The 11,576-nt window shown below is 29.8% G+C and overlaps 1 long non-coding RNA gene and 1 pseudogene across 3 annotated transcripts; one reads left to right on the top strand and one right to left on the bottom strand.

The window, feature by feature from the left end:
* Window positions 1–3,135: 3,135 nt before the first annotated feature.
* LOC110648572 (uncharacterized) lies at window positions 3,136–8,286 on the top strand. Of its 3 annotated transcripts, XR_009147532.1 has the most exons (4): window positions 3,136–5,835; window positions 5,923–5,980; window positions 6,067–6,165; window positions 7,802–8,286. It is a non-coding gene; the product is annotated as an uncharacterized LOC110648572 (long non-coding RNA). The 3 variants fall into 3 exon arrangements; XR_009147531.1 differs by lacking the exon at window positions 6,067–6,165 and having other exon boundaries at window positions 5,923–5,959; XR_009147533.1 differs by lacking the exon at window positions 6,067–6,165 and having other exon boundaries at window positions 3,136–5,845; window positions 5,923–5,959.
* Window positions 8,287–9,766: 1,480 nt separating this feature from the next.
* Window positions 9,767–11,056, bottom strand: LOC110648568 (NAC domain-containing protein 90-like; annotated as a pseudogene).
* Window positions 11,057–11,576: the final 520 nt, after the last annotated feature.

The following is an 11,576-nucleotide window of genomic DNA, read 5'->3' as shown; positions in this document are numbered from 1 at the left end:
AAACAACCCTACCACCACCTAATTATCATTACCATTACAACTCAATATAAGTTAATTTTTATTTTTTCTTAAATGAATTCAAAATTTTTTCATTTAAACTCAAATAATCTTAATTTAATAAAATATTATTTTTTTAATTTTAAATATTAAAAATTATTTATTAATTTTTATTAAAATTAAAATAAAAAAGATAAAATTTTATGGACAACAAGAACACCACATTTACAAATAAATTCAAACAGAAATCACAAACCCATAAAATCTGCAAAACCCATGAATTCAGAACATTAGCTTTGCATGTGACATTGATGGATTTATAAGAAGGACACATTTTAAAATATATTATTTAGAGAGTATTAAAAAATGATTTAAAATTAAATTTAATAAATTTTAATTATAAAAATATTAAAATAATAAAAAAATAATTTGTTTTTTTTAATAGTGTTTAAAATATATATTTTTTTTAAATAAATTTTAGCGCTCCGACTTAAATAGGCACAAAGGCAGGTTGAAAATTGAAGTTGCAGTTGGCACAGGGGAATAGAAAATGAAATTGGGGAAGGCTCCACGAGAGACATTGTGGGTTGTTTAAAGAGTAAATTTTTTGTTGTGATGAGAAGGGCCATGGAAGAAAAAGCCCAGCTTGTTTAGCTAGTTTGCTTAAGGGCTGTTTAACGTGTAAGTTTTCTCTTGGGCCGTGGGAAACTTTAACTTCAGCCTTCGGGGTTGGCAGCTTGCTAGCTAAATTTTCTTTGAGGTTAAGTAGCTGTTGGGTATTGGGTTTGGAGGGCTTACACTATTTTTTTTTTAATAAAAATATTATTTTAAATATTATTAAAAATATAATTAAAAAAATTATTTTATTATTTTAATATATTTATAATTAAAATTTATTAAATTTAATTTTAAATTATTTTTTAATATTCTTTAATTAATATATTTAAAAATATGATTTTCTTAATAACAATTTTAATAATAATGCTAAATAGACTTTTAATGTTTTGATTTAGTTTGAGTGTAGAGTAACAGGTAGAGAAGTAAAATGAATTAACAAATAAAATAAAAATATTTTTAAATTAAGAATAGATAAAAGGTTTAGAAAATTTATTATTTATTTTTTTATTTAATAAAATTAATTATTTAAAAATATATTAATTAATTATTATATATTTTTTATTTTTTAAATATATAATATTTTATTAATAAAAACTACGAAAATTTTAATAATTATATTTATTCTAAACCTAGGCTAGTAGGACTCTCCATTACACTTAACCTAAAGCTCAAAATGTTAAGTAAAAAAAATCTAGAAAAACATAAAAAAAAAATTACATAGTGATCTGGGAGGCTTAGATCAATAAGGGGGAATAGTATATAAGGTAGCTGCCATAGTAAAAAGAATGACTAACTACGTTAGCTTGTTTTCAAATTCAAGTAGATGTCTAATTAGATTGGTGTGATAATAACCGCTTACAATAAAAAATAATTCGATCAAACTCAATAAAGCCCTCCTATAAAGAATAAATAGCATCAATAACTCCTTTTAAATTCATCTAAATATTGACATAATTAATATGATAATTACTCAATTAAAAAAGAATTTATCTAAGTGTAAGGTTCTCGGTAATATTAAGAATGACAGTAAAAACACCAAAATCTAAAACTCCAAAAAAAAATTGTCCATTCGACTATCGAAAAATAGCACCAAAAGTTATTATATTTTCTTCTCCAAATATACCTGGATCAATGTTGCATTTCACATGAACCCTTGTAGGTTTGCACTAAACAAAATTTTGCCTTCACATGGAAGCAACTTGACCGTGCATGGCATAAATAAGTGCTTGCTTCCGATCATCAAGAAACTTTAAAGCAAATCGGATAATTTTATGGACTGATGACACAATAGCTTGCCACTCTAATAAATTGCGTCAATTATTTTATCTGTTAGTTTAAATTTTATTTTTGTAAATTAAAAAATATAATTATATAATTTTTTTTATTTTTTTATTTTTAAATTATTTAGTATGTAACAATAATTTTCTTTTCCTTGTAATAAGTTGACTATGAAAAATTTAATTTAAATTAAATAGAGAAATTAAAGAATAGAAAAATATAACTAATTGATATATTTTTTAAAATATAAAGACTTTAAGATAAAAGGATTAAATTGTAAATTTCTTAAGCCATTATTTCCATTTTCCAGCAGGCTTGTCGCTTGGTTCTCGTAAGTTGCTTCTCGTTTTCAGAAACACAAGCAAATTCCGTTCCTTCAGTTTTTCTTTGAAAAAAAAAACAGAAAAATGGCAATGACAATTGAAGGTACTGTTTCTTAATCTCTTCTTTCTTCAATTATATCTGCTTTCTCTTACCTTTTTAAATCCAGATCATCTTTTTTTGCCTCCCCATTCGCTCTACTTTTTTTTTTCCCCCTCTTATTTAGTTTAATTTTGTAGCAACTGAACCTGTTTAGGGAATTTGTTGTCCAATTACTCTTTTCAATTTAGGTTTTGATTTAGTTTTCGAGGGTTTTGGACTCAAAAAGTATGGAATTTGAGTTCAATACACCTTAGAGTATGTGTGCTTTCTCTATTTAGATGCTAATCGTCTGTTTGTTTCTTGGGAAAAGGAGCGAGGGAACGATGTACAAAATAGAAATTGAGTGCTTCAAAAATGGGGATTTTTTTTTTTTTTTTTTTTTACAATCGATTGGTTCATTATATTAGTTTGGTTTAAATTCCTTGGTTTACTAAAGGAACTTGCTGAAAATGATGAGGCATTACGGTTCTATATGTTCTAAGCCTAGTTACAGTATTTATTGGGAGACCAAATTACTGTAATGTAATGTATATTCTTAGTTCTTATTGATTTTCAGGCATGCAATAGTGTTTGCCATCTAATTTTTTATCGTACTAAAAGTGATTTCTGCTGCTTTTTTTTTTTTTGGGTGCATTACCGCACTGGGTTGCTGAATGTACATTGACTTTTGGTGTGCAGTATAAGTTGGATGCTTTAATCTGTAATTTTAGTTTGTTCTGTATTCCAAATAATGTATATAATGTGTTAATTGAAATGCAGGCTTGCTGGGCTTGCTTTTATGTTTTCAGCTAGCTTTCTACTGCAAATATTGGCATGTTTTCCTAGCCTTTTATGAGATTCATATGGAAGAGATTACATGCTCCTCCCACTTAAAGTGCCTTGAATTTTGATCCAGTGACTGTTATTTCACTTTTCTTGATGAGTCAAATCATCTTAGTTTGTGCTTGTGTTTACTTTGCATGATTAGATTAAGAAACCCAGTTTTGTTCTAAGTAATCTGACTGCTTCAAATAAGATGATGGATGGATCAAATTGAAAAACTAGGAGGCAATCTAGGAACAAGACAATAATTGCCTATTTTTTAAGTGATTTATCTGAGTTGATTGAGACAATAATCTAGGAACAAGACAGTAATCTGACTCCTTCAAATAAGATGGTTAAACCGTGGAATTAATTTTCAAAATTTTGATTGAGCCAATTAAATTATAGCACTTGGATGGAATTACTCTTTTCTGAGTTTATTTATCAAGAAATGCAACTATGTTTTGCAAGTTTTGAGTCATTTGAAATCCCTCCTTTGTGATTTATTTGTTCTTTTGTTTGGGGACAAGCAAATTCTTAGGTTTGGGGGCATTTGATATTGTAAATATTTATTTGATATTGTAATAATGTTTTGTTTAATTAATCTGGTCCTTTTTTTTATTATTTTTGAGTGCTTTGTCAGTAATTTTCATCTATATTATTAATTTTGTTATCTTTATTGTTCTTAGTTTAGGTAAGTTTAGTGTTTTTAATCTATTTTATGTGATAAATGACCATGGAGTGAAGAAAATCTAGTCAAGTGAAGTAATTGGGGTCACTTGGAAGTGTTGGAGGTCCAAATTCACCTCCTACCCATGCATACTGAAGGATTTCACATTCTTGGGCGTGACCCTTGTGAACAATTGAATAAAAAATGGAGAATCAAAGGAAAATTGCACCAGGTATATTCTCATGCTTAGGGCGTGAGATTGCCCTAGGCGCACACCTTGGGCATGAGTTCTTCAAAGGTTAGAGGCTTAGGAGAGAGACAGATAGGCACCAGAACAGTTTTTACTTAGATTCGAGCAGCTCATTCTCGCCCATTCTTCACTTCTAAGGTCTTGAACACTTTCTAGAATCCATTTTTTGAGGAGAAATCAAGCTTTGAAGGGAATTTAATGGTATTCAAACATAACAATAACAAATGGGTTTCTAAAACAAAAATTTTGGAAAATAAAAGAGAAGAAAGAAACTCTAAGGAGCTTAACCCTTGATCTAGCTCCAATCTCCCCAAAATTTCTTCTTCAAAAACCTTGCTCTGGCTCGAAGATGTCTTTTCTTAGAGTCAAGAATAAGTGAAAATGAGTTGCTAGAATCAAGGAAAAACCATTCTGATACCTCCTCATCTGCTGGTCCACGTGTGAAGGTCGTTAAGGTGGAGAAAATGCCCTTTTGGAAGACTGTGGATCTGGTGGATAAATGTTTAATTTCTCATTTTTCCTTCAAACCACTCACAAGGATCATGCAGCGGTAGTGAAATTATCTTTCCTGCATGACTTGGGCGTGAATTTTGTGCCCTAAAGACTTCCCAATTGACCTCAAATGCTTCCTTAACTCAATTTCCTTCAATTTATGGCCATTTTTCACCTAGAACAAAGTAAAATCAACAAAAATAAACTTAGAACAATCACATTAACAAGATTACTAATAAAAAAAATAAATAAAACATAAAGAGACTCAAAATTGTTAAAAACCAACAAAATTAACTAAAATAAGTACTATATTTACATCACATGTCCTTATGCTAGGAATAAACATAGGAAGATTGGTGCTGTTAAATTTTATTTTTAAAAAGCTTATAATTGTGCAAATTAAAACTTCCTGATGGGATTATGGATAAGAAGAGATTTGTTAGAGTAAATAGATTAGATGATGTTGATCTTCTGAGGAAAACTGGATTCTGCGGGTTTGGTGGTTGATGAAGCTGTTGATGATAAGAATAAACATAGGAAGGGTGGTGCTGTTAAATTGACTTTTGATATGGCTTATGATTGTGCAAATTAAAAATTCCTGATGGTATTATGGATAAGAGAGATGGAAGAGAGATTTGAATTTAGAGGAAATAGATTAATTGTTGTTTATCTTCCGAGGAAAACTGGATTTTGCTGGCATGTTTGGTGGCATTTTTGAGAACCAATTTAGTTATTTTGCAAGGTTGAAAGGCACAAAGTCAAGGCTACCTGTGTTAATTTTTTTTTTCTATTTCTAGTGTCAATTGAAGGAGGATGCTTCTCCTGATTTTATTCTCTGCACTCCTGATTTAGAAATTGTATTCCATGTAAAATTAGGAAATTTAGATTTCTATTACGTAAGAAATATTAATAATATTTCTATTGTTTAGGAATTTTATTACTATTATTATGATTATTTAGGAAGTTTGTTTTGTCTAGTATTCCTAATTAAAATTGGAATTATTGTTCCTAATTCTAACATGATTAGTGTTGCAAAAACTCTATTAATAGGCCTAGGTTTTTTTTATTATTTAGTAGATTTGATTATAATGATTATTGAAAATTGAGAATTAAATAAAGTTGAGGATTAGTTTCTCTAGAGAATTTATTTTTCTTCATTTGAATCTTCAGAATTTGTTTCTCTTTATTAATGTGCTCTTCTTGTTGTATATCTATAATTCTTAATCTACTGAATGTAAAAAAGAAGCCGAGGTGGGGCTGATGAGTACTGAAAGGAAAGAAAATTGTAGAGCTCTTCTGTAAATGGGTTAGAAGATGTCTGTTTATCTATTTATATAACAAGACTTTCTTTTATATATATATATTCCTTAAAAATATTTGCTTTGGGTGGCAGGCTTGTGTGATATACAACTGGTGCCCTATGCTATCAGGTTTGCACTTTGGACTGTTTGGTATGCTCGAGTTGTATGCTACAAAATTTTGCATTTCAGAGTGATGATGTAAATCTGTTGTCTAACAGCTCTCATGTATATGCTAGTGCCTATGCCTTGTTTATTCTTTGGAGGTGGGTCCACTCAGTTTCTAATTAGCCGGGATGTTGGGGGAGGGGGGAGAGGGGGTGGGAGGAATGGTTACGGTGAGTACTTAATCTTAGCCCCTTGTATTTTCTTGTTAATTGAGTGATGATGTAAATCTGTTGTCTAACAGCTCTCATGTATATGCTAGTGCCTATGCCTTGTTTATTCTTTGGAGGTGGGTCCACTCAGTTTCTAATTAGCCGGGATGTTTGGGGGGGGGGGGGGGGGGGGGTGTGGGAGGGGGAGAGAGGGGGTGGGAGGAATGGTTACGGTGAGTACTTAATCTTAGCCCCTTGTATTTTCTTGTTAATTGCTTTTTATATGCGTGTTCGGTTTACATTAACACAAAGACACATGCATTAACGTGTTAGGTTACTTGCAGCTTTATAGATAATTTTCACCTTTTTTTTTCTTAAGCCAAAACACATCTCATGCAGTATTTCATTCCAAGAAATCATTGTTACTTCAAATATTTGACTTGCGAATGCATCGCTGTTGCATTTGACTAGGGAATTTGAAATGTGGATATAGGTGTGATAATTGATAGGCTCTTTTTGACTTGTTGGAATCATGATTGTGGATGAACCAAACTCAATTAGGCCTTAATCTCAAATTGGTTGGGGTTGGCTATGTAGATTCATAAATCAAACAGATCTTCTTGTGTTGACTGACCAATACTGTGCAAAAGCAGTGATGTTGCATTTGGATCAGGAGGATTTGAAATGTTGATGTTTAGGTTTGATAATTAATAAGCTCTTTTTGACTTGTCAGATTCATGAATATAGAGAAATCAAACTCAACTAGGCCTCAATTTCAAATTAGTTGGGTTCGGCTGTATATACATTCATTAATGCACATGTGTAAAAGTTTTTGAAATGCTTATATTTTGAAATTCTTATAAAAAGTGTAATTTGAAATTCTACTTAAATTCTCCTAAAAAATTAAACTGTTCAAATTGGTCTTCATTGAAATTTATAATTGAAAACATATTTATGAATCTAATAAACTAAAGAATGTATTTTGAATGTCATGTAAACAATTTAAACCAAAAGCTCATGTCCAGATCCTGCTGTTTGAATTACTTCCATCCAAATACAACATGACTGAATATTTGGTATGTAAAAGTGTCTTTTCCAAAAGTTTATTCGCTTCATTATGCTTGAAAATTTATTTTCCTATGAAGCTCCGTGTGTTTCACGGAGAACATCTTCCTAGAAAATACTTTCCATATTTTCCATTGTTTGGGAGTACAAAAGAAAATAAGGGAGAGGAAAACAACTTTCCGTGTTTTCTGTGACTTTTTTTCCTCGATTTTCTATTTCACTTGCCTTTATTTTCTTTTCTACTTTGTTTTTCTTTTCACAATATGTTTTTTAATAAATGAGACTAAATTTTCTGTTTTATATGAAAATTTTGACAAGATATTAATTTTTTTTATTATTCATGTTGAACAACAACAAATGAAAATATTTTGTACAGAAAAGTTTTTTTCCTGTGAGACAATAGAGCCAAGTTTGAAAAATTTTGTGTATACACCACACATGTATAGGGATAAAGTTTTTCTTTCTTTTCTTTTGGTTGGGGGGAGTTGTGGAGGTGGACTAACTATCAGAAGAAAGAATCCCTTGATTTTTATATCTTGCCATCCAAATGCAACGTTATAATTTTTATTTTTTGAAAATTTTAATGTTGCAGTTGGATAGATGCTGCAAAATTCCTTGCAGGTGCGTCAGCTGTTGGGAGCATATTATCCTTGGGCATGCTCATATGATTGAAACAGGTGCTATGTTGATCGAGTTCACATCATTCTTCATATTTGTTTGCACAGTCTTGTGTTTTCATCGCGCCAGTCTTGAGGATGATTGGTGATTGATTGATTGATACAGCCCTTGCCAAATTCTGATGCACGTGACTTGTATGCTTTTGTTGAGGGGAAAAATTATGACCAAATTAGTGATATAAACATGGGAAAAGAAGAAGCAGGATTTTCCCATCTTGTAAATTCCTTTTGTGTAAATCTTCCAAAGGAAAGCATGGGTTTACAGTATTTTGCTTTGCTATTCTTCTATCCTGTTTGATTTCTTCTATTTTGGAAAGTACGCCTGATTATTTTGTAACTGTTGCTGGCAAGTTCATTTGCCATTTTATATAGATATAATTTTTTTTTTATTATTATTACATATATACCGTGTTTTTTTCAGGCGAGCAGTTTGGGGAGTTATTACATGTCTCCGAACAATATGAATATGAAAGCAGCTTGGAAATTTTATGTTCTCTTAAGTGTAGTATATATGATGGCTCTGTTATGGATATAATTTTTATTTTTATTATCTTCACTTTTATTTTTATTATTTTTAAATGTATTCTTATTTGTGCTCTAATTAAGATTAATAGACATTTATAGGTAATAATAAATTAAAAATATAAAATTATTTTTATACTCTGTTTGTATTACAAAGATAAATTTGTTTGTATCACAAAGATAAATTTACTTTTAGGGGTTGTGGCAAAGCTTTGAATTTGCACATGTATTAATTAGATTCTGATAGGCAATTGAAATCTTGAAATTTTCGAGAGAAGGGAGAGAGACTCACACATTTACCACTATGGTGGGACCATTTTTAATTTGATTCTTACCAAAATAATTGAAAAATCTTGAGAGAGAAATTATAAGGAGGAAAAGAAAAAAGGAAAGGGAAAAATTAACAAAGATCCCTGATTTGCAAAGTAGCATGAGTTGCCTAAAAGATTAAAGTTCAACTTAGATTTTATCACTGGGAGGAGCTCTGCTTTCTCCATAAAAATTTTTTCTTCCCTTTCATTTTTTTTATTTACTTTTTGAGTGGTTGTTATGAGTATTTTCATTAGTGGTAACCCTTCCCTTTTACTTTTTTTGTTGGCTTTTTTTTATTGACTTTCAGATTTGTATCCGTTTAAAATAAATTTTAGGCACATCTATTCAAATTTATCATTGTTGATAAATTTTAAATGAATAAGTCTTATATCTGTCATTATTGATAGATTTTAAGTTTTTATAATGTTTTCTCTTCTTTAATAGATTTTTTTTTTTGTGTTTTTGTTATTAAAATATTTTATTTTTTTAAAAAATAGTACTTTAAAATGTTTGAATATTCCCTTTAATAACATATTCAAATTTGGAGATTATCTGATAGGCTCATAAAAGATCATGGAATCAAAGAATAAATTGCACAACTCATCTATTGACCTATTTACGTGCTGTATCAATATTATCAGATCTTTCATATTCTTTATATTATTTTTTATATATTATTAATTTTATTTATATAAAATATAATATATTGATTTGTAATTTTAATTAATTAAATTTTTTCCTATATAAAAAAAAACAACTTAGATTTCATCATCAACCTTAACTATGGAAATGGGAATAATTTCAGCCTTTTTTTTCTTCCTACTTTAAAACTATAAATATTTTGCATTTGTAAATACTTTGAATTTGATTCGCTTTTAATTAAAATTAAATATTTTAATGAGAATAATGTATTTATATTCACCATTTTCAACTACAAAAATAGCTTTAATCTTTATAGAATATCAAACTAAATAAGAAAGGGTGCTCTAGCAATCGATGATCTCCATTGGTCATGATCGTCCCAAATTCATAAATTAATCGCAATATTATTCTAAATCAACTCCAAATTTTTCACTTCCAAATTCAACTCTCTCATTACAGGCCTTATCTGATCACCATTGCTCATAATCTTCTCAACTGTACAAGTGCTCCCAATCCCATAGAGCCATTGATAATTGAGAGGGAAGGCCATGTTCTTGCTGGCATGAACCCTAAAATGTAGTTCTTTTGTCCACCATTTAATTGTGGGTTTTGACGATTTGTTCTTGCTTCCTTGCTGCTAATTTTTTTAACACTTGGTTCGCCTATTTGCACTCTAATTGGTCTTCTATTAAATATTTTTTAATATTTTAAAGACTCGTACCAACAACACAGATTAAATTCTTGCTTTAATTTCAAAATATAATAAAAAATAATTATCATTAAACATTCTTATGCACTGCACCTTTTTTTTTTTTAAATCAGAATTTTTATAATCAAAATTATTCAGAAAAACTTAGCATGTAAAACATTCAATTACATCCCGATTATCAAACCTCTCCTATTACACCCACTTGTGGACTGCATGTGGTGGAGAATTAGACCTAGTTTTATGCTAGAATGACATTATGAATTAGACCTAACTAAATACAGGACTATATAGCATAAAATAATGCAAAGAAGCAAAAACCTAAGTAGCTTAAAAATAATAAATTCTATATATCTTAAGAGTTCTTACCATTGGATTAGGACCAGTTGAAGAGGATGCTTCTTCTATGGCTTTATATTCATTCATTCATTTTCCATTCTGTCTTTCGACCATTTGGAATTCTTCCCATATAGAAAACCATGGCCCTTTTCATGGCAATGCACCGATTGTTAGAAGAGGAATAGACACAACCAGGTGAACCAGTAGATTTCCAATATCCAGTGATGAGTCGGTTTGGCCTCCCTTTTTTGTCTTGGAATGAAGAAAAACCACTCTTCAGGGTCTTTACGACATAACTCTCCTGATAATTCTGTACCAAACAAAAATAAATTCAATACAATCATTTTGCAGGGGAAAGTGTAAGTACCCAGTTAAGTTTAGCATATAAAGCACCAAATTAAGGAACCAGAAAAGAACAAGTGAGGAAAAAGAGAAGAGAAAATCGGTGGAGAAGATATTTTACGCGGGAGATCCCATGGATTGAAGTCTTAAATACAACAAAGGACAGGTATAATACGGTCAATAGCCTGGTTCAGGTCTTCTCTCTTCCCTCTTAGCAGATAAAAGGAGACTAGCTCTTCTTCCGTGGGATAAAATCGAAACCCAGGTGCCAAATCCTCCATAACTTCTTGTGGATCCTGGCATGCAGTTTCATATATATATATATAAAAGATGCAAAAGTTTGTGAAAAGACTGTTCATCAAGTTCAAGAAAGGTGAGAGAAAATCTCTTGCCTTATTCCTTTTTAATTCAGTCAAGTCTTTGTCTTCCCTATGTTATATAATAGAAAATTTTTTCATCACTTTATAAGTTTGATTATAAATGTCAAATCTGTAAGCATATATGAATTGTTTAATTAATTACTGTGCATAAAATTATGATCAAATTAAACATATATATAATTAATTATTTTATGAAAAATGAATAAAATAATTCACTTAATTAGATAGAAATTAGATTTACTCACTATCTTGTTGACATAATAAATTTAAATAAGAAAATGAATGAAATTTATTTCCACCCAAAAGTTAATTTAAGGGAAATAGATTTATCCAAATTTTATATATAGTTAATATATATATTCCTCATTTCAAATTAATATGAGATAATAATTATTGCTAATTTTGATTTTGAGAATTCGTTTTTTATGAAAATTGAAGGTGTTCAGT

Source organism: Hevea brasiliensis, chromosome 3 (genome assembly GCF_030052815.1).
Source record: "Hevea brasiliensis isolate MT/VB/25A 57/8 chromosome 3, ASM3005281v1, whole genome shotgun sequence".
Lineage (NCBI taxonomy): Eukaryota > Viridiplantae > Streptophyta > Magnoliopsida > Malpighiales > Euphorbiaceae > Hevea > Hevea brasiliensis.
This window is presented reverse-complemented; position numbering and strand designations above follow the sequence as displayed.